Source organism: Trichosurus vulpecula, chromosome 7 (assembly GCF_011100635.1).
Source record: "Trichosurus vulpecula isolate mTriVul1 chromosome 7, mTriVul1.pri, whole genome shotgun sequence".
Taxonomy (NCBI): Eukaryota; Metazoa; Chordata; class Mammalia; order Diprotodontia; family Phalangeridae; genus Trichosurus; species Trichosurus vulpecula.
The window spans coordinates 264,580,155-264,603,067 of NC_050579.1; the positions used below are offsets into that span (position 1 = coordinate 264,580,155).

At 36.9% G+C, this 22,913-nt stretch overlaps 1 pseudogene; it reads right to left on the reverse strand.

The window, feature by feature from the left end:
• Window positions 1-303: 303 nt before the first annotated feature.
• Window positions 304-2,771, reverse strand: LOC118857959 (annotated as a pseudogene).
• Window positions 2,772-22,913: the final 20,142 nt, after the last annotated feature.

Below are 22,913 nucleotides of genomic sequence, written 5' to 3' on the forward strand. Positions count from 1 at the left end.
TACAAATAGCCTATGCCAGAAACTAGTTTCTTGCCCAACAACATTGCTTCAGTATGCAATGAACTGGTTCATGCTAAAGTGGTCATGGCTGTTGATTATGAGAGGTTTTGTATTTTTATATGGCACCCCTTTCGATCCGTATGAAAACAAGTTTTTGAATGTTAACTATTTTCTGACACTGGAGTTACTGTTGCTCTTCCCATTTCTGTTAGGTCAAAGTATGGTTCATGGCAATACTGTACACATTTAAAATCTCATTACAGGAAGTAGTCTGAGGTATGATGAGTAAAATGTGGCTCACCTCTATGTGGTATATCCAGCACCTCAAGGAGAAATACCACAACCACCATGATCATCTGGATCTGACCATAGCAAGTTGACATTGTACCCTCACAGGGAACTTCTTGTAGGCTGCCAAGTGTTCTGATATGATCCAGTGTATCTATGGATGGTGAGAGACCACCATGTAGACAAAAAAAAATCTGACCATCCACAAGGCAGTTAGAGGAAGATAATCAAAAAAAAATCTGTAAAATATTTCCAAACATTTGCATTTCCATATTTCCTTAAACAATTATCATAGAAATGATATACTTGTGAGATTTGTCTACTCTCATGATTTCCTAGAGGAATAGTGATACGTTCACAGTAATGAACCCTAAGAGCTACAAGCACTATTACTGTTTCAACTTAATCATATCCTCTGTCAACATAATCACCTATAAACAAGTAATTTGTGTCTGATGATTTGCCACCAATTCTAAAAAGTTCCATGAGACCATGAAATTGCCCATGAACACCTCCACAGACAGTGACTGGACGTCAGACCTCTTGTACATTGAACTTCTTTCTAAGGATTTCTTTATCCTTCTCACAGAGACTCTTGACTTTGGACTCCTATCGTTGCTTGCACTCATGAGCTGCTCAATTCACAGGTCTAGCTCCTTGGTGAAGACCTTCTTGTTCATGATGCTGCCACTGCCACTGCCACATCAGCGCCCCACCAGCACCCTCTCCCTGCCGCTCCAGCCACAAGCATGCATACACACAACTGCCACGACTTCTCGTGGGGTCTGTGGGTGGAGGCCAGGCTTGCTCCTCGGGACCAACTCTTTCTTTGCCGACTGACTATCCCCAGTGCCTTGGCATCAGTGGCAGTGATTCCTCTTTTCTATAGATAGCTTTAATTTCTTCCTCTGAAAACTGCCTGTTCATATCCCTTGACCATTTCTCAACTGGGAAATGACTTGTATTCTTATAAATTTGATTCAGTTCTGTGTATTTTAGAAATGAGGTCTTTATCAGAGACACTGGTTGTGAAAATTCTTTCCCAGTTTTCTGTTTCCCTTCTAATCTTGGTTGCATTGACTTTGTGTAAAAAGCTTAAATTAAATGTAATCCAAATTATCCATTTTCATTTCATAATGTTCTCTATCTCTTATTTGTTCATAAATTCCTCTGCTCTCTATAAATCTGACAGATAAACTATTCCTTGTGTTCCTAATTTGCTTATAGTATTAGCCTTTATATCTAAATCATATATCCATTTGGACTTTATTTTGGTATATGGTGTAAGACTTTGGTCTATACCTGATTTCTGCCATGCTATTTTCCAGTCTTCTCAGTAGGTTTTTGCCAAATAGTGAGTTCTTATCCCAGAAGCTGGGGTCTTTGGGTTTATCAAATAGTAGATTATTATAGTTAATGAGCACTGTGTATGGTGTATCTAAACTATTCCCCTATCCAACCCTCTATATCTTAGCCAGTACTAAGTAGTTTTGATGATTGCTGCTTTAAAATATAATTTATGATTTGGTGTGGTGGAGTCATCATCCATAGCATTTCTTTTCATTGATTCTCTGGATATTTTGTACCTTTTGTTTTCCCAGATGAATTTTGTTATTATTTTTCTACATCTATAAAATAACTTTGGTAGTTTGATAGGCATGCCAATGAATAAATAAATTGATTTAGGTAGAATTGTCATTTTAATTGTATTAGCTCAGCCTAACCATGGCCAATTGATATTTTTCCAATTATTTAGATCTGACTTTATTTGTGTGAAAAGTGTTTTGTAACAGTATTCATACAGTTCCTGGGTTTGTTTTGGCAGGTAGAGTACCAAATATTTTATAATGTTTACATTATATTTATTTATTTATTTATTATTATATTTTATTGTTATTATAATATTATATAATTATTATTATGATTTACATTATATTTATAAATGATATTTATTTTTCTATCTCTTGATGTTGAGCTTTGTTAGTAATATAAAGAAATGCCAATGATTTATGTGGGTTTATTTTATATCCTACAACTTTGCTAAAGTTGTTTATTATTTCAAGTGGATTTTTACTGGATTCTCTAGGATTCTCTAAGTATATCATCATATCATCCGCAAGGAGTGACAGCTTAGTCTCTTCTTTGCCTATTCTGATTGCTTCAATTTCTTTTTCTTCTCTTATTGCTAAAGCTAATGTTCCTAGTACCATATTGAATAACAGTGGTCATAATTGACATCCTTGTTTTACCCCTGATCTTACTGGAAATGCATCAAACTTATCCCCATTACATATAATGCTTGCTGATGGTTTTAGGTAAATGCTACTTATCATTTTAAGAAAGGCTCGATTTATTCCTAAGCTTTCTAGTGTTTTTAATAGGAATGGGTATTAGATTTTTTCAAAAGCTTTTTATTCATCTATTGAGACAATCATATGATCAATTACATGCATAGTTTTCCCAATATTGAACCAAGTCCGCATTTCTGGCATAAATTCTACTTGATCAAAGGGTAATTATTCTCATAATAAGTTGCTGTAGTATTTTTGCTAATATTTTATTTAAAATATTTGCATCTACATTCATTAGGGAAACTGATCTATGATTTTCTGTCTTTGTTTTGATTCTTCCCAGTTTAGGAATCAGTGTCATATTTGTATCATAAAAAGAATTTAGTGGGACTTTTTCTTCCCCTATTTTCTCAAATAGTCTATATAGTATTGGAATTCATTGTTCTTTACATGTCTGATAGAATTCACTTGTAAATCAATCTGGCCCAGAGGGATTTATACCCAGATAGTATATTGATGACTTGTTGAGTTTATTTTTCTGAGATGGGGTTATTTAAGTATTTTACTTCTTCTTCAATTAATCTGGGCAATTTATGTTTTTTTAAATATTCATCCATTTCTGTAATATTATCAAATTTATTGGCATACAGTTGGGCAAAATATTATCTAATTATTGTTTTATTTTTTTCTTCATCAGAGGTGAATTCACCCTATTAATTTTTGATAGCAATACTTTGGTTTTCTTCTTCCTTTTTTTAAAATCAAATTAACAAAGTTTTATCTATTTTATTTTTTTATAAAACCAGGTCTTAGTTTTATTTATTAGTTCAAAAATTTTCTTTTTTTTTTAGTGTGGAATATTTTTTTTTATTTAAATTTATTTATTTAACATATTTGGTTTTCAGCATTGATTTTCACAACAGTTTGAATTACAAATTTTCTCCCCATTTCTACCCTCCCCCCCCACTCCAAGATGGCTTATATTCTGGTTGCCCTGTTCCCCCGTCAGCCCTCCCCTCTATCACCCCCCTCTCCTCTCATCCCCTTTTCCCTTCCTTTCTTGTAGGGCAAGATAAATTTCTACACCCCATTGCCTGTGTATCTTATTTTTTAGTTCCATGCAAAAACTTTTTTTTTTTGTTTTTGAACATCTGTTTTTAAAACTTTGAGTTCCAAATTCTCTCCCCTCTTCCCTTCCCACCCACCCTCCTTAAGAAGTTGAGCAATTCAACCTAGGCCACGCATGTTTCATTATGTATAACCCTTCCACAATACTCATGTTGTGAAAGGCTAACTACATTTTGCTCCTTCCCATTCCATCCCGCTTTATTGAATTTTCTCCCTTGACCCTGTCCCCTTTCCAAAGTGTTTGTTTCGATTACCTCCACCCCCATCTGCCCTCTCCTCCATCATCCCCCCCTTTTATTTTTTTTTATCTTCCTCCCTCTTCTTTCCTGTGGGGTAAGATACCCAACTGAGTATGTATGGTATTCCCTCCTCAGGCCAAATCTGATGAGAGCAAGGTTCACTCATTCCCCCCTCACCTGCCCTCTCCCCTCCTCCCACAGAACTGCTTCCTCTTGCCACCTTTATGCAAGATAATCCACCCCATTCTATCTCTCCCTATCTCCCTCTCTCAGTATGTTGCTCTCTCATCCCTTAATTTCATTTTATTTCTTTTAGATATCTTCCCTTCATCTTCAACTCCCCCTGTGTCTGCTCTCTCTCTTTTACATATATATATATATATATATATATATATATATATACACATATACATATATATACACATATAAACACACACATATATATACATACATACACATGCATACATATATACATAGATACATACATACATACACATTCACTTATATATATACATAAACATATATATATGCATATTCCCTTCAACTTCCCTAATACTGAGGTCTCATGAATCATACACATCATCTTTCCATGTAGGAATGTAAACAAAACAGTTCAACTTTAGTAAGTCCCTTGCAATTTCCGTTTCTTGATTACCTTTTCATGCTTCTCTTGATTCTTGTGTTTGAAAGTCAAATTTTCTATTCAGTTCTTGTCTTTTCACTGAGAAAGCTTGAAAGTCCTCTATTTTATTGAAAATCCATATTTTGCCTTGGAACATGATACTCAATTTTGCTGGGTAGGTGATTCTAGGTCTTAATCCTAGCTCCATTGACCTCCGGAATATCGCATTCCAAGCCCTTCGATCTCTTAATGTAGAAGCTGCCAGATCTTGGGTTATTTTGATTGGGTTTCCACAATACTCAAATTGTTTCTTTCTGGCTGCTTGCACTATTTTCTCCTTGATCTGGGAGCTCTGGAATTTGGCGACAATATTCCTAGGAGATTTCTTTTTGGGATCTATTTGAGGAGGTGATCGATGGATTCTTTCAATTTCTATTTTGCCCTGTGGCTCTAGAATATCAGGGCAGTTCTCCTTGATAATTTCTTGAAAGATGGTATTTAGGCTCTTTTTTTGATCATGGCTTTCAGGCAGTCCAATAATTTTTAAATTATCTCTCCTGGATCTATTTTCCAGGTCAGTGGTTTTTCCAATGAGATATTTCACATTGTCTTCCATTTTTTCATTCCTTTGGTTCTGTTTTATAATATTCTGACTTCTCATAAAGTCACTAGCTTCCTCTTGCTCCTATCTAATTTTTAAAGTAGTATTTTCTTCAATGTTCTTTTGGACCTCCTTTTCCATTTGGCTAATTCTGCCTTTCAAGGCATTCTTCTCCTCATTGGCTTTTTGGAGCTCTTTTGCCATTTGAGTTAGTCTGTTTTTTTTTTTACAGTAAGATAGGCTTTAATACAGATTAGAGATGGAAAATCATCATGACATGAAATTAAGGCACTAATAAAATATTTCTAAAAACAGAAAACAAAATAAAAATGCAGGAACAAAAGACTACTCAGAAATAGGTAATATAGAGAAACTTCGTAAGTTGGGTAGGATTGTAGTACCCACAATTTAAGATGGCAGTCATCCAATGAAGACTACTTTAGGGTACAGATCATCTATTATTTTTTATATATTAGTTTTAAGGTGGAGATAAGTATTGGAAAAACACTGACAGCAAGGTCCCTGTTGACCTCAAAAGATGCCTAACTGGAAAAATGCCCCCAGATCTTTTCAACCTCAATTGATCAAATGTGTGGGAGGTTATTTTATTTACTTCTGAGGACTTAAATGAAGCAGAATGTGTGAGAATAAGGTTGTAAATCAGCTTTGGCAGCACAAGGTCATTTTTGATTTCATAAGAACTATTTTCTAGGCTTATGAGAAAAAATGTTAGCCTGTCAAATCAGTTGCAAAATACAGCCTTTGACTCTACAATTAATAATGAAAATCAATGAATAGAAACCCATATTTGCTTGAATAGTCTATCCAACCTCTCACTCTCCTTCTGCTTGCTCCTAGAGCCAAAACTTACCTAAGGAAGTTAGCTTGATGTGTCTGGATCCTTTCTTTTTTTTTTTAAATTTCTTTATTTATTTTTAGTTTACCACACACAGTTCTACATAGTTTTGAGTTCCAGTTTTTCTCCCCTCCCTCCTCCCTCCCTCCCCAAGATGGCATGGAATCTCATATAACTGTCATGTATAACTTCGCATTGAATTAATTTATGCACTAGTTAAGTCGTGGAGAAGAATTTTGACCAATGGAATGAATCATGGGAAAGAAGAAACAGAACCAAAAAAAAAAAAAAACAAACCCAAAAACAAAAACAAAAAAGAAGCAAAAAAGGCGAGCATGTAGTGTGCCTCGATCTATATTCAAACTTCGCAGTTCTTTCTCTGGATGAAGATAGCATTCTCCATCGTGAGTCCCCTGGAGTTATCCTTGCCCCTTAGGTTGCTGAGAAAAGTGCAGTATGTCAGGGTTGGTCCTCATGGAATCCATATACCTGTGGCTGTGCACAACGTTCTCCTGGCTCTGCTCCGCTCACTCAGCATTATGTCGTGTAGGTTTTTCCAGGTTGTTATGAAGTCTGCATCATCCCCATTTCTTATGGCACAATAGTATGCTATCACCTTCATATACCACAGCTTGTTCAGCCATTCCCCAATTGATGGGCATCCCTTTGATTTCCAATTCTTAGCTACCACAAAAAGAGCTGCTATAAATATTTTTGTACATATGGGTCCTTTTCCTGCTTGTGTGATTTCTTTGGGATACAACCCTAGAAGTGGTATTGCTGGGTCAAAGGGTATGAACATTTCTATAGCCCTTTGGGCATAGTTCCAAACTGCTCTCCAAAATGGCTGGATCAGCTCACAACTCCACCAGCAATGCAACAATGTTCCAATTTCCCCACATCCTTTCCAGCATTTATCATTTTCCTATTTTGTTATTTTAGCCAATCTGACAGGAGAGATGTGGTATCTAAGAGTTGTTTTGATTTGCATTTCTCTAATCAGTAGTGATCCAGAGCATTTTTCCATATGCCTGTAGATAGCTTTAATTTCTTCCTCTGAAAACTGCCTGTTCATATCCTTTGACCATTTCTCAATTGGGGAATAGCTTGTATTCCTATATATTTGGCTCAGCTCCCTGTATATTTTAGAGAGGAGGCCTTTATCAGAGATACTAGTTGCAAAGATTTTCTCCCAATTTTCTGCTTCCCTCCTAATTCTTGTTGCATTGGCTTTTTTTGTACAAAAACATTTCAATTTGACATAATCAAAATTATCCATTTTGCATTTTGTAATGCTCTCTATCTCTTGTTGGGTCATGAATTCTTTACTTTTCCACAAATCTGATAAGTAAACTATTCCTTGCTTTCCTAAATTACTTAGAGTATCAACTTTTACTCCTAAATCATGAACCCATTTTGACTTTATTTTGGTATATGGTGTAAGATATTGGTCTATGCCCAGTTTTTGCCCTACCATTTTTCAATTTTCCCAACAGTTTTTGTGAAATAGTGAATTATTAGCCCAGAAGCTGGCCTCTTTGGGTTTATCAAAGAGTAGATTGCTAAACTTGTTGATTTCACCTACTTGTGTACCTATCCTATTCCACTGATCCACACCCCTTTTTCTTAACCAGTACCAGGCAGTTTTGATGACTGCTGCTGTGTAGTACAGTTTAATATCTGGTGTGGCTAAGCCCCCATCTCTATCATGTCTTTTCATTAATATCCTAGATACTCTAGACCTCTTGTTTTTCCAAATGAATTTTGTTATTATTTTGTCCAGCTCTTCAAAAAATTTTTTGGTAGTTCGATTGGTATGGCACTGAATAGATAGATTAATTTAGGTAAAATTGTCATTTTTATTATATTAGCTCGGCCTAACCATGAGCAACTGATATTTCTCCATTTATTTAGATCTGATTTTATTCGTGTGAAAAGTGTTTTGTAGTTATGTTCATATAGGCCCTGGGTTTGTCTTGGCAAATAGACTCCCAAATATTTTATAGTGCCTTCAGTAACTTTGAATGGAATTTCTCTTTCTATCTCTTGCTGTTGGGCTTTGTCAGTAATGTATAGGAATGCTGAGGATTTATGTGGGTTTATTTTATATCCTGCAACTTTGCTAAAGTTGTTTATTATTTCAAGTAGTTTTTTACTTGATTCTCTAGGATTCTCTAGATAAATCATCATATCATCTGCAAAAAGTGATAATTTAGTTTCTTCTTTTCCTATTCGAATTCCTTCAATTTCTTTTTCTCCTCTTATTGCTACAGCTAATGTTTCTAGTACCAAATTGAATAATAGGGGTGATAATGGACATCCTTGTTTCACCCCTGATCTTATTGGGAATGCATCTAGTTTATCCCCATTACAAATAATGCTTGTTGATGGTTTTAGGTAGATGCTATTTATAATTTTGAGGAAGGTTCCACTTATTCCTATGCTTTCTAGTGTTTTTAATAGAAATGGGTGTTGTACTTTGTCAAAGGCTTTTTCTGCGTCTATTGAGATGATCATATGGTTTCTGCTAGTTTTGTTGTTGATATGGTCAATTATGCTAATAGTTTTCCTAATATTGAACCATCCTTGCATTCCTGGAATAAATCCTACCTGGTCATAGTGTATTATTCTCGTAATGAGTTGCTGCAATCTTTTTGCTAATATTTTATTTAAAATTTTTGCATCAATATTCATTAGAGAAATTGGTCTATAATTTTCTTTCTCTGTTTTGCCTCTACCTGTTTTGGGTATTAGTACCATATTTGTTTCATAAAAAGAATTTGGTAGGACTCCTTCTTCACCTATTTTCCCAAATAGTCTACAAAGTATTGGAATTAGTTGTTCTTTAAATGTTTGATAGAATTCACATGTAAAACCATCTGGCCCTGGAGATTTTTTCCTAGGGAGTTCGTTGATGGCCTGCTCAATTTCTTTTTCTGATATGGGGTCATTAAGAAATTTCACTTCCTTCTCTGTTAGCCTGGGCAGTTTATGTTTTTGTAGATATTCATCCATATCTCTAAGGTTGTCAAATTTATGGGCATACAGTTGGGCAAAATAGTTCCTAATTATTGTTTTGATTTCCTCTTCATTAGAGGTGACCTCACCCTTTTCATTTTTGATACTAGTAATTTGATTTTCTTCTTTCTTTTTTTTAATCAAATTGGCCAAATGTTTATCAATTTTATTGTTTTTTTCATAAAACCAGCTCTTTGTTTTATTTATTAATTCAATAGTTTTCTTGGTTTCAATTTTATTAATCTCTCCTTTGATTTTCAGTATTTCTAATTTGGTATTAAATTGGGGGTTTTCAATTTGCTATTTTTCTAGCTTTTTCAGCTGTATGCCCAGATCATTGCTCTCCTCTTTCCCTATTTTATTCATGTAGGTATTTAGAGATATAAAACTTACCTTAAGAACTGCTTTTGCTGCATCCCATAAGTTTTGGTATGTTGTTTCATTATTGTCATTCTCTTGAATGAAATTATTAATAGTTTCTCTGATTTGTTCTTTGGCCCACTCATTCTTTAGAATTAAATTATTTAGTTTCCAATTAGTTTTTAGCTTATTTTTCCATGGTACTTTATTAAAAATGATTCTTATTGCATCATGATCTGAAAAGAATGCATTGACTACTTCTGCTTTTCTGCACTGGATTGTGAGGTTTTTATGCCCTAGTACATGGTCAGTTTTTGAGATGTGGCATGTACTTTTGAGAAGAAAGTATATTCCTTTTTATCCCCATTCAGTTTTCTCCAGAGGTCTATCATATGTGCCTTTTCTAAAATTCTGTTTACCTCCTTAACTTTTTTCTTATTTATTTTGAGGTTAGATTTATCAAATTCAGAAAGGGGGAGGTTGAGGTCTCCCAATATTATAGTTTTGCTGTCTATTTCCTCCTGTAACTCGCTTAACCTCTCCTCTAAGAATTTGTACACCTTACCACTTGGTGCATATATGTTAAGCAATGATATTGCTTCATTGTTTATGGTGCCTTTTAGCAGGATATAATGTCCTTCCTTATCTCTTTTAATTAGATCTATCTTTACTTTTGCTTTGTCTGAGATTAGGATTGCTACTCCTGCTTTTTTTACTTTAGCTGAGGCACAATATATTTTACTCCAGCCTTTTACCTTAACCCTATGTGTATCCCCCTGTTTCAGATGTGTTTCTTGTGAACAGCATATTGTAGGATTATGGTTTTTAATCCATTCTGCTATCTGCTTCTGTTTTGTGAGGATGTTCATCCCCTGCACGTTCAGGGTTATGATTTCTATCTGTGTCTTTTTCTCCATCCTAATTCCCCCTGTTTATGCTTTTATTTCTCCCTTTCCCCTTCTCCTCCTCAACAAAGTTTTGCTTTTGAGTGCCGCTTTCCTCAGTTAACCCTCCCTCCTTATTCCCCTCCCTTGTCTTTCCGTTACCCACTTGCTACTTCTCCTCCCCCTTCTGCCCACCCCCCTCCCTTTTTCCCCCCTTACCCTCCCACTTCCCGTAGGACAAGTTAGATTTCTAAACTTATCAGAGTATGTTATTCCCTTCTTGAACTAGATCAGATGACAGTAAAGCTCAAATACTGCTCTTCTCCCTCCCTTCTTTCCCTCTACTATAATATGTTTTTGTGCCACTTCCTTTGGTGTAATTTACCCTTTTCTACTACCTCCTTACCACTTCCCTCATAGCCCTCCCTTTATATCTCTTATTTATTTTTTATATCTTTACATCAGTTAATTTATACAGGCATTCACAACCTATGTATATCCCTTTCATTTGACATAATAGTTGTACCATTCCCAAGAATGACTTATATATGTATATGTATATATATATACATACACACATACATATACATATATATGTGTATATGTATACATATATATGTACATAAAAAACATACATAAGATGATAAAATGCCACATAAAGATGTAAACAACCTGCCCTTATTGGTTAATAAGGTTTGTGGGGTTTTTCCCCCGGTTACCTTTTTATGTCTCTCTTGAGTTTTGTATTTGGAGATCAAATTTTCCATTGAGTTCTGGCCTTTTCATCAGGAAGGTCTGGAATTCCCTTATTTTATTGAATGTCCATCGCCTTGCCTGGAAAATTATGCTTAGTTTTGCTGGGTAGTTGATCCTTGGTTGCAGTTCCAGCTCCTTTGCCCTTCGGAATATCATATTCCAATTTCTCCTGTCTTTTAATGTGGAAGCTGAGAGATCCTGCGTGATCCTGACTGTAGTTCCACGATATTTGAATTGCTTCTTTTTGGCTGCTTGCAGTATTTTCTCCTTGAGTTTATAGCTCTGAAATTTGGCTATAATATTTCTTGGTGTTTTCAGTTTTGGATCTCTTTCAGGGGGTGATCGGTGAATTCTTTCAATGATTATTTTGCCATCTGGTTCTAGGACCTCTGGGCAGTTGTCTTTGATAATTTCTTCGAAGATACTGTCAAGGCTCCTTTTTTCATCGTGGATTTCCGGTAGACCAACAACTCTCAAATTATCTCTCCTGGATCTATTTTCCAGGTCAGTTGTTTTGGCAATCAGATATTTCACATTTTTTTTCTATTTTTTCATTCTTTACGTTTTGTTTTATTACTTCTTGATGCCTCATAGATTCATTAGCTTCCACTTGCTCAAGTCTAATTTTAAATGAGTTAGTGTTTACATTTTGCTTTTGAGTCTCCATTTTCAATTGGTTGATTTCGCCTTTCAGGGTGTCCTTTTCTCTCTCTAGATTCTGAATCTCCGTATCCTTTTCGCCAATCTTATTCTTTAGGGACTTGATTTCATCAGTGAATTTTTTTTCCATTTTTTCCATATTTTCTTTTAGCTCCCTAATTTGGTTTTTAAAATCCTCCTTTAGCTCTTCCAGCAGTGCTTTTTGGGCTGGAGACCAGTTCATATTAGCTTTTGAGGTATCTGATGTATCTACCATGTCATTGCTATCCTCTTCTATGTTGATATTTTGATCCTGCCTGTCTCCATAAAAAGAATCTATTGTCCTCGGTTTTTTTGTGTTCTTCTTCATGTTGGTTTGCCTTTTGCTGGCTTTACAACGAATTTCTATCTGTGGGTCTCAGGGCTTTCTGTCCCAGCTTTCTTATTCTGGTGGTTGTGAGTCTAGAATTATAACCTTCAGTTTCCTGAGGTGTGTGGGAGGGGTCTGGCTCCCTGGCGTCTCACTCCCTGTGGGTGCTCTCCAGCACTTGCTTTTCAGCAATGGTCTCAGCTGTTTGTTGTTTGAGCTGATGTCTGGCACTTCCCCTGGGGGAGCAAGGTTACGTCTGGGCTGTTGGCGTTGACCCCTGCCGACTCTGCCCCTCTGGGACTAATGAGCTTCTAGTATTTGTCCTGTGAGGCCCCACTACTTTCTCCTCTGTTTCAGTTCTCTTTTTTTTTTCCTGAGGAATTCTCTGGGTGAGGGGGGGAGGGATTAGAGCCTTTTACCTGGCCATTGAGTCTTCCGGAAGTTCAAGAAGCTGAGTTCCTGGGTTTTGCAAGCGTCAGGAGTGGGTGTTTTCACGGCCGGTGGCGTTGCGCTGCCTCTCGTCGCTCCCACAGACTGCCGTCCTGTGTTGGGAGTCCTGGGGATCTCTGCTGGTTTCGGGCACCCAGCTTTCTCCCAGCCTGTCTCCCACGTGGATTTCCCTGCCAGCTGTTTCCGCTTTGGTCTGGAGCAACTCCGCAGCCGAGCACTCTCCGAGCCTACAGGATCGTGTCTTCAGCCTTTCAGACTCTCCCGGCTCGGAAACTGGCCCCACGCAGACTGCTAGCGGTTTCTGACTCTCTCAGATCTGCTCAAATTCACTTTTTTATGGGAATCTGACAGACCTTGTGAGAGAGCTCCAGTAAGACGCTGCCTTCATGTGGCCATCTTGGCTCCGCCCCCCGTCTGGATTGAGTTAGTCTGTTTTTTAAGGTGTTGTTTTCTTCAGTGTATTTTTAAGTATTTTTGGGGGTCTCCTTTAGCAAGTCATTGACTTGTTTTTCATGGTTTTCTCGCAACCTTCTCATTTCTCTTCCCAATTTTTCCTCTATTTCTCTAACTTGCTTTTCCAAACCCTTTTTGAGCTCTTCCATGGCCTGGAACCAGTTCATGTTTTTCTTGGAGGTTTCTGTTGTAGGCTCTTTGACTTTATTAATTTCTTCTGTTTGTATGTTTTGGTCTTCTTTGTCAGCAAAGAAAGAATGCAAAGTCTGAGACTGAATCTCGGTGCGTTTTCGCTGCCTGGCCATATTCCTAGCCAAATAACTTGACCCTTGAGTTTTTCAGTGGGGTATGACTGCTTGTAGATTACAGAGTTCTATGTTCTTTGTTTGGGGGGGAGGTGCCAGCTCTGCCGCACCAGCACTGCTCCTTCCCCAAGAACCCCCAACCCGAACTGGGCTTAGATCTTCAGCCGGCTGTGCACCCCTGTTCTGATCCGCCACTTAATGCCTCCCACCAGGTGGGCCTGGAGCCGGAAGTAACAACAGCTGTAGCTTCCCCACCTCCGCTGCCCCCGGGGCTGGAAGCCGAACAGGGAACTCCTTCCACTCCCGCAGCTTTTCCCACTAACCTTCTCCGCAGTCTTTGGTGTTTGTGGGTTGAGAAGTCTCGTAACTGCCGCAGCTCACTGAATCAGGGCGCTAGGGCACCCTCCGCCCGGCTTCTGGTCTGGATGGTCCACGCTGCTCAGGCTGGGCTCTGCTCCACTCCATTCCCAGCTCCCAGCTCCCAGCTCCGTGCTCCGTGTGGGATAGACCTCACTCAGAGACCCTCCAGGCTGTCCGGGGCTGGAGCCCTGCTTCCCTCTGCTGTTTTGTGGGTTCTGCCGTTCTAGAATTGGATCAGAGCCATTTTTTATAAGTTTTTGGAGGTTCTCCGTACGGAGCTCACACTATTCCCTGCTTACCAGCCGCCATCTTGGCTCCGCCCCCCAATAATTTTCTTAATTTCAATTTTATTAATCTCTTCTTTAGTTTTCAGTATTTCTAATTTGGTATTTTTAATTTGTTCCTTTTCTGGCTTTTTCAGTTGCATGCCCAATTCATTCTTTTTTCTATTTTACTCATGTAACGATTGAGAGATATAAAACTTCCCCTAGGAACCACTTTTGCTGCATTCCATAAGTTTTGGTATCTTGTCTCATTATTGTCATTCTCTTGAATGAAGTTATTGATTGTTTCTATGGTTTGTTGTATGACCCATAGATTCTTTAGAATTATTTAGTTTTCAATTAATTTTTGGTGTATCTTTCCATGCCCCTTTTTTTACGTATAATTTGTATTGTATTTGATCTGAAAAGAATGCTTTTAATATTTCTTCCATTCTGCATTGGATTGTAAAGTTTTTGTGCCCTAATATATGGTCAGTTTTGGTGTATGTGGCATGTACAGCTGAGAAAAAGGTATCTTCCTTTCTTCCTTCCCCATTCATTTTTCTCTGGAACTCTACCATACCTACTTTTCCTAAAATTCTATTCACCTTCTTAAATTCTTTATTGTTTATTTTGAGATTAGAATTATCAAGTTCAGAGAGGGAGAGGTTGAGGTCCCCCACTAGTATAATTTTGCTCTTCATTTCTTCCTGTAACTCCCTTAACTTTTCCATGTATTTGGATGCTATACCACTTGGTGCATCCATGTTTAGTAATAATATTATTTCATTTTATATGGTGCCTTTTAGCAAGATGGAATTTCCTTCCTTATCTCTTTTAATTAGATCTCTTTTTGCTTTTGCTTTGTCTGAATTTAAGATTGCTACTCCTGCTTTTTTTTTTATTATGCTAGAGCATAATATATTCTACTCCAGCCTTTTCACTTTACCATTTCAAATGTGTTTCTTGTAAAGAACATATTGTAGGTCTTCTTTTTCTTTCTTTTTTTTTGTTTTTTTTTTTAACTTTTGAAAGGTAATTTATTCATTTGTTTAATTATTTATTTTTTGGAGCAATGATTTTTTTTATTTAGTTTTCAGACAAGAGTTTGAATTACAAATTTTCTCCCCATTTCTACCCTCCCCCCCCACTCCAAGATGGTGTATATTCTGGTTGTCCTGTTCCCCACTCAGCTCTCCCTTCTGTCACCCCACTTCCCTCCCATCCCCTTTTCCCTTCCTCTCCTGTAGGGCAAGATAAATTTCCACGCCCCATTGCCTGTGTATCTTATTTTCTAGTCGCATGCATTCTCTCCCCTCTTCCCTTCCCACCCACAATCCCTAAGAAATCAAACAATTCAACATAGGCCACATGCGTATCATTATGTATGACCCTTCCACAATACTCATGTTGTGAAAGACTACATACGTACATATATACATACATACACATACACATGTACATATATATACATAAAGATATATATGCGTATATATGCGTATTCCCTTCAGTTACCCTAATACTGAGGTCTCATGAGTCATACGCATCATCTTTCCATGTAAGAATGTAAACGAAACAGTTCAACTTTAGTAAGTCCCTTGAAATTTCTTTTTCTTGTTCTTTTTCTTGATTACCTTATCATGCTTCTCTTGATTCGTGTGTTTGAAAGTCAAATTTTCTATTCAGCTCTGGTCTTTTCACTGAGAAAGCTTGAAAGTACTCTATTTTATTAAAAATCCATATTTTGCCTTGGAGCATGATACTCAGTTTTGCTGGGTACGTGATTCTTGGTTTTAATCCTAGCTCCATTGACCTCCGGAATATCATATTCTAAGCCCTTCAATCTCTTAATGTAGAAGCTGCTAGATCTTGGATTATTCTGATTGTGTTTCCACAATACTCAAATTGTTTCTTTCTGGCTGCTTGCAGTATTTTCTTCTTGATCTGGGAGCTCTGGAATTTGGTGACAATATTCCTAGGAGATTTCTTTTTGGGATCTATTTGAGGAGGCAATTGGTGGATTCTTTCAATTTCTATTTTGCCCTGTGGATCTAGAATATCAGGGCAGTTCTCCTTGATAATTTCTTGAAAGATGATATCTAGGCTCTTTTTTTGATCATGGCTTTCAGGTAGTCCAATAATTTTTAAATTATCTCTTCTGGATCTATTTTCCAGGTCAGTGATTTTTCCAATGACATATTTCACATTGTCTTCCATTTTTTCATTCTTTGGTTCTGTTTTATAATATCTTGATTTCTCATAAAGTCACTAGCTTCCACTTGCTCCAATCTCATTTTTAAGGTAGTATTTTCTTCAGTGGTCTTTTGGACCTCCTTTTCCATTTGACTAATTCTTCCTTTCACGGCATTCTTCTTCTCATTGGCTTTTTGGAGCTCTTCTGCCATTTGACTTAGTCTATTTTTAAGGTGTTGTTTTCTTCAATATATTTTTCAGTATTTTTTTGGGTCTCCTTTAGCAAGTCATTGACTTACTTTTCATGGTTTTCTCGCATCCTTCTCATTTCTCTTCCCAATTTTTCCTCTACTTCTCTAACTTGCTTTTCCAAATTCTTTTTGAGCTCTTCCATGGCCTGAGACCAGTTCATGTTTTTCTTGGAGGCTCTTGTTGTAGGCTCTTGTACTTTGTTGACTTCTTTAGGCTGTATGTTTTGGTCTTGTTTGTCACCAAAGAAAGATTCCAAAGTCTGAGACTGAATCTGAGTCTGTTTTCGTTGCCTGTTCATGTCCCTAGTCAACTACTTGATCCTTGAGTTTTTCAGTGGGGTATGACTGCTTGTAGAGTTAAGAGAACTATGTTCCAGGCCTGGGGAGATGCACAAGCTCTGCCACACCAGCACTCCTCCTTCCCCCAGAACCCCCAACCCGAACTGGACTTAGATCTTCAGCAGGCTCTTCACTCCTGCTCTGATCCGCCACTTAATTCCTCCCACCATGTGGGCCTACTGCCGGAAGCAACTGCAGCTGCAGTTCTGTAGCTGCCCCACCTTCACTGCCCCCGGGGCAGTAGCCGAACTGGGAACTCCTTCCACTCCAGCAGCTTTTCCCACTAACCTTTTCTGTTGTCTTTGGTGTTTGTGGGTTGAGAAGTCTGGTAACTGCTGCAGCTCACTGATTCAGGGTGCTAGGGCCCGCTCCGACTGGCTCCTGTTCTGGTTGTTCTGCGCCGCCCATGCTGGGCTCTGCTCTGCTCTGCTCCGCTCCCAGCTCCGTGCCGGATAGACCTTACCCAGAGACCATCCAGGCTGTCCTGGGCTGGAGCCCTGCTTCCCTCTGCTCTTTTGTGTTTTCTGCAGTTCTAGAATTGGTTCAGAGCCATTTTTTATAGGTTTTGGGAGGGGCTCGGTGGGGACCTCATGCTAGTCCCTGCTTTCCAGCTGCCATCTTTGCTCCACCCCGATCTCTCTTTTTCTGAAAGAGAAATACAATAGGATTGAAAAATTACAATGTAGAAAAAAATATATACAGACAGAAGAGGTGATAAAAATAAGCAGCAAAAGGAAAGAAGTATAAAGAGAAAGCAGCAATTCTCAGTCTATCTTCCTTCTCCCTGTCTCAAAATCTGAGGAATAAAGAAGTACATTGTGAGTTTTTGTGTTCTCCTTGTGGGGAGGTTTCTGAAAGCCAATGGTGCTGAGGAGAACATCAGTGATTAAAGCTATAGGAAATATAGCAGTGTTGCCTTAGTGATATTAAGGAAGCTCTCCTACAGGCTAGGTTCGATGGACAATTGTTGATGTCAAAATTATAAATTTGCAACATATATTACTTTTCTTCACAACAAGGCTTTGATTATGATGTCACATGCAATGGCCTTCACCCTGTCTGTAGTAAGAGTCTCTATCATCTTCCAAACAAAAATAGTGTGTGTGTGTGTGTGTGTGTGTGATGCTCAAATTATGTGTATAATCAAAGCACTGTACTTTTTAATTAAAAATGAAAAATTTGCTTGCTGATGCTTAAATTTCTTGACAGAGAAGTTTTCTTTTTGCTATGGAATAAGAAGTGTAGGGGGAATAACCACATTTCGTTTTGTAATGTTAAAGCCTCTGTTGACATCTCATCCATCAGCACCAACTGGGAAAGAAGATAAAAGTTTTACCTGTTTTTAGCTCCCAAATAGAAACATTTAGTTCTGGCCTTTTTCTCCTGAATCCAGTCCTACATCTCAAACTTTATATTTCTATTTCTTTTAGGATGATACTCAATATGTCTAGAGGCCCTTTCGGTCCTTTCATACCTGAAGAATCCCACTACTACAGGCTCAAAAGGTAATCATTCAGCTTTTGCTAAAAGACCTCTAATGAGAAGCAAATTTGGTATGTCCTAAGACACTCCCTTTTACTTTTAGATAGCTATTATTGTTGAGAAAGTTTTTTTTTCCTTTATATCAACTATAACCTTGCCTCTGTACATTCTGCTCATTTATAAGAGCTCTGTATTCTGAGGTCAAGTCACTTGATAGCCTTCAAATACTTAAAAATAACAATTATGTTTCCCTTAAGTCCTACGCTTTATAGGCTAAATATCCCCATTCTTACAATTGAGTTTAATATAGTTCGAACTACAGTCCCTCTCCAATCTGGCTGCAGTCCTCTGGATGCTCTCTAGATTATCAATGACTATCTTAATGTGAGACACTCCAAACAATATCCAATCTGCCAGATGTGTTCCATCCAGGGCAGAATATGCCTCCCTAATCCTCAATGCTATATTAATATAGCAGGGATTTTTGGCGTCTTTGGTGTTTGGATCTTATATTGGTGGAAATTGTAATCTGTCTATAATTTAGTAAATGACTAAGGGTGAGGAAGGGAATAAACATTAAACATCTATTGTGTGTCAGACACTGTGCTAAGTGCTTTTTACAAATATTATCTCATTGGATTCTCACAACACTGAGAGGGAGGTACTATTAAGAATGTCCTTCCAATTTGATGTCTAATCACTCATGGCTACTCTTTGCAACTGGGCTTTCAGCCACTTCTCAATTCATTCAGCTGAACCACCAGAGACCTGTGAAATGATCAGCCAAAATCTGGGTAAACTGTTATCTGTAGTGATCAATGATGTTTGACTTGAATAACTTGGCAAACATAGAAATGAGGTTAATTTTGTATAGCCTATTCTTGGAAAAGTCATGATGGGTTTGGTTAATCACAATTCCCTTTTCCTGATTTTCATTAACCCCATTTAATAGTCTGCCCTAGACTGTTTTTCAGTAATTAAAGTCAATCTTACTGGTTTAGAGAAGAAAGGAAACAAGTATTTCTTAAGCACTTATTATGTATCAGGCACACAACAAATCACTTCACAAATCTTATCTCATTTGATTTTCACAATACCCCTGGGAGGTAGGTGCTGCAATTATCCCCATTTTACAGTTGTGTAAACTGAGATAAACAAAGGTTAATTACTTGCAAAATGTTACACAGATAGTACATATCAGAAGCAGGATTTGATCTCAGCTCTTCTTGATTCCAGGCACAGTAGCCTATCCACTGTACCACTAGCTGCCTTAACATTTTTGTTCTGTTTTCTTCTTCTGTGATTTGTTCAAAAAATTCATATTTTTTTCAATAAAAGTTTTGCTTTTTTTAAAAAATCAAAATTCTTTTCAATATGCTTTCTTGTTAAAAGATTGAAATATTTCAATCATTTAATGGATCAGAAAATATGTCAATGGAGGAAAGGGCCAATCATATTCTAGTAGCATAATTGTTACCTTTTTAAAAAAAACTAATCCTTATTTCAGAAAACAAGGGGACTCTGCTCCTACCACAAACAGTCCCCATAGCAACAAGTTCCTATAGATCTTTCTTCCATCATGTTTTTGCTTTCCCCACAAATCCTGCTGGACTGGATAGTACTAAGGGAAAAAGAAAAAGGAAAGGGGAATAGCAATCATAATCTTCCACAAGGATCTTGCTAAAAAAGAGAAAAAATGTGAAGGAAGACAAAAGCTGGAAATCATAGGCTATCCTCTCTTCAGAAGGTCCAAATCGCATGTTCACATATAGGGTGATGCCACAACTTTTCAGTAAACAGTGAGTCTCAGTGCAAGTTGGTGATCACCTGGTGAGTCAAAAAAGCCAGAGCATGAATAGAAGGAATACATCACAGATGATGACTCTTCCAAGACAATTAGATTCTTCTCCTGACATTAAGGTGGTCATGATAACAGGAGAAGCTCTATGAACATCAGGGCCATAGAATAGATGATGACATTTCTAATATAGTGCACAATTTATCATGCATCAGCTTCATCAGTAGTGATGTGGCCGACAGGTCATAAGATTCCTGCATGCAACCTATGTGAGGATCAAAGTTGATGCTGGCTCTCATTCTAGCCCTTTACCAGCTTCCTCTGGACATAAGACTGGTTGCGCCTTCCTTAATAGAAGAAACATGTCTACTACCAAAAACTAAAAATATCAACAATTCCTTCAAATATAGGTCAGTTACATAATTGTATGCTGTACATAGACTTTGTATCAGTAAGAAAAATTATATAAACACTTCCAAGAAAACAATGTAATGGTTAAGTAAAACAAGTTCCAGGCACACAATTAATTTTTTTGTTCAATCAGTAATGCTAGAAGAAGCTGCCTGAAAGCACAATAACATCTTATTGATTATTACAAAATATTTCATTCAGTGTACCTTGATGTCCTTTTGAAATGCAAATGTGAAATAGATCCAAGTACAATGAGAACATTAGAATATTTGATGTCCACAAGAAAAATGTTTAAAATTGAAAATGTGTTATTAGCACAATTATACCAATTACAATTGATATTAAATATTCCATTTGTCAGAGACAGGACTATGTTATAATAGTTCTTCATAGCAGTAAATAAATTATCTTTTCTCAAAGGGGAACTCTATATAGTTTCCAGATTGAAGGAGTTGAATCAAAATATCTACTTAATTATGATGTACATGAAGAAGCTCAGAGTAGAAACCTCCATCAAAAATATAAAAACTAGCTAATTCATCTTGTGGAATCTTTTTTCTATGCTATCAGAATGTTATTTGGACTCAATAAATGTAAAATTCTCAATGTATACTTAACAAACTTGAATAAAAAAGTCAAAATGAACAAAGAAACAATGAACAAAAGCAATACATACAAATACTTTTTCTCCTGCAATAAAGAAATTTTGAATACAAAGTTAGAAAGGAGAAAGCTATGGCTAAATACTAAAAGATTCATTGCCTTTTTTGAATCAAAACAGTACAGAAAGGATACATTTTAAAGCAATTATTACCTACACAATACAAATGTGATTGTGCTTTTTTGTAAATGTAAAGTGGCCATGAACTGACTTAAAAATTATCTTCACAAAAATCTATAAATATTGACAAAACACTGCACTCATTCTAAGACAGGTATAGAAAGATGAAAAGTACTTCAAAAGGGAGGAAAACGATCAATAAATATTCTCAGAGTGTATATTGAACCGATGAAAATTAAACAAATGAAACCCTGCAGAAATTATCTTGGAATAAGTAGACACCTTTTTCACTGAATTATAGTAAAAACTGGTAGAAGGTATGTAATATAATAAAAAATGCTCCTTATAAAACAGCTAAAATTCCATTCCCATAAAAGGCCCTCCATACACATCATTAGAAATTCCGTCAATATTATATCAATAAGGAAGTATCAAACAAATGGCTGAACAGAGTAGATTTGCTTATGAAAATGGGGGTTTATTTTTTCTGTTTAAAAGTACTTTATTTTTTCCAATTACATGTAAAAATAGTGTTCAACATTGACTTTTTCAAGATTTTGAGGTCCGAACTTTTTCTCCCTCCCTTTTTCCCCTCCCTAACTCCTGAAAGCATCAAGCAATCTGCTGTCGGATGTACATGTCCAATCATATCAATATATTTCCACATTGGTCATGTTGTGAAAGAATAGTCAGAACAAAAGCGGAAAGCCATGAGAAAGAAAAGACAACAAGAAAAGAGAGAAAATTAGATGGTTCAATCTCCGTTCATGCTCCATACTTTTGCTTTGGATGTGGAGAGCATTTTCCATCATGAGTCTTTTGGAATTGTCTCAGATCATTTTTAGTGCTGGAAAGAGTTGGTCATTGACAGTGTTGCTGTTACTTTGTACGATGTTCTCCTGGCTCTGCTCACTTCACTCAGCATCAGTGAGTCTTTCCAAGTTTTCTGAAATCTGCCAGCTCATCATCTCTTATAGCACAATAGTACTCCATTACATTCATATATCACAACTTGTTCAGCCATTCCCCAATTGATGGGCAACCCCTCAATTTCCAATTCTTTGCCACCACAAAGAGAGCCGCTATAAATATTTTTGTACACGTGGGTCTTTGTGCATTTTTATGATCTCTTTGGGATACAGACCTAGTAGTGGTATTGCTGGATCAAAGGGTATGCACAGTTTTGTAGCCCTTTGGGGACACTTAAGTGGAGGGATTTATGATGAGAATTCAGAATTGTCACTCAGTATTTACAAACACAAATTACAGAAGGGTTATTTTTAAGGAGCCCAGACTTCATGATTATCATAGATTATGCAATGAAATTGTGTGACATCATTCAAGGTGGCAAAAATTAGCACCTACTAAATGCCTAGTAAAACAGGACCTATGAACTAGAATTATGCATTAGAAATTCAATCATTTCAAGACTGAAAAACAAATCCTAATTGTATAACTTCAACATATTGTTGTACTTAAGTGTTCAACAGTACAAGAACTAGCCCATTATTGATTACTGAATTGCCAAAAATTCTTTGGATGTAACATTGATTCATAAAATAATCTAGAACTATATTTTAAATGGATTCAATATCATTCCAGATACTGATAATATTCAATCTACATGGAACAAAAGTTTTCAAAACTAGCAACCTAGCAAATGAATTAAAACCATGTGATAACATGAGGTGTGATATTCCTGTGTTCTTGTCTGTGAGGTTTGTATCAGACATGCTTTCAAGAAGCTACAGAGAATGAGCTTGCAACTTAATCTA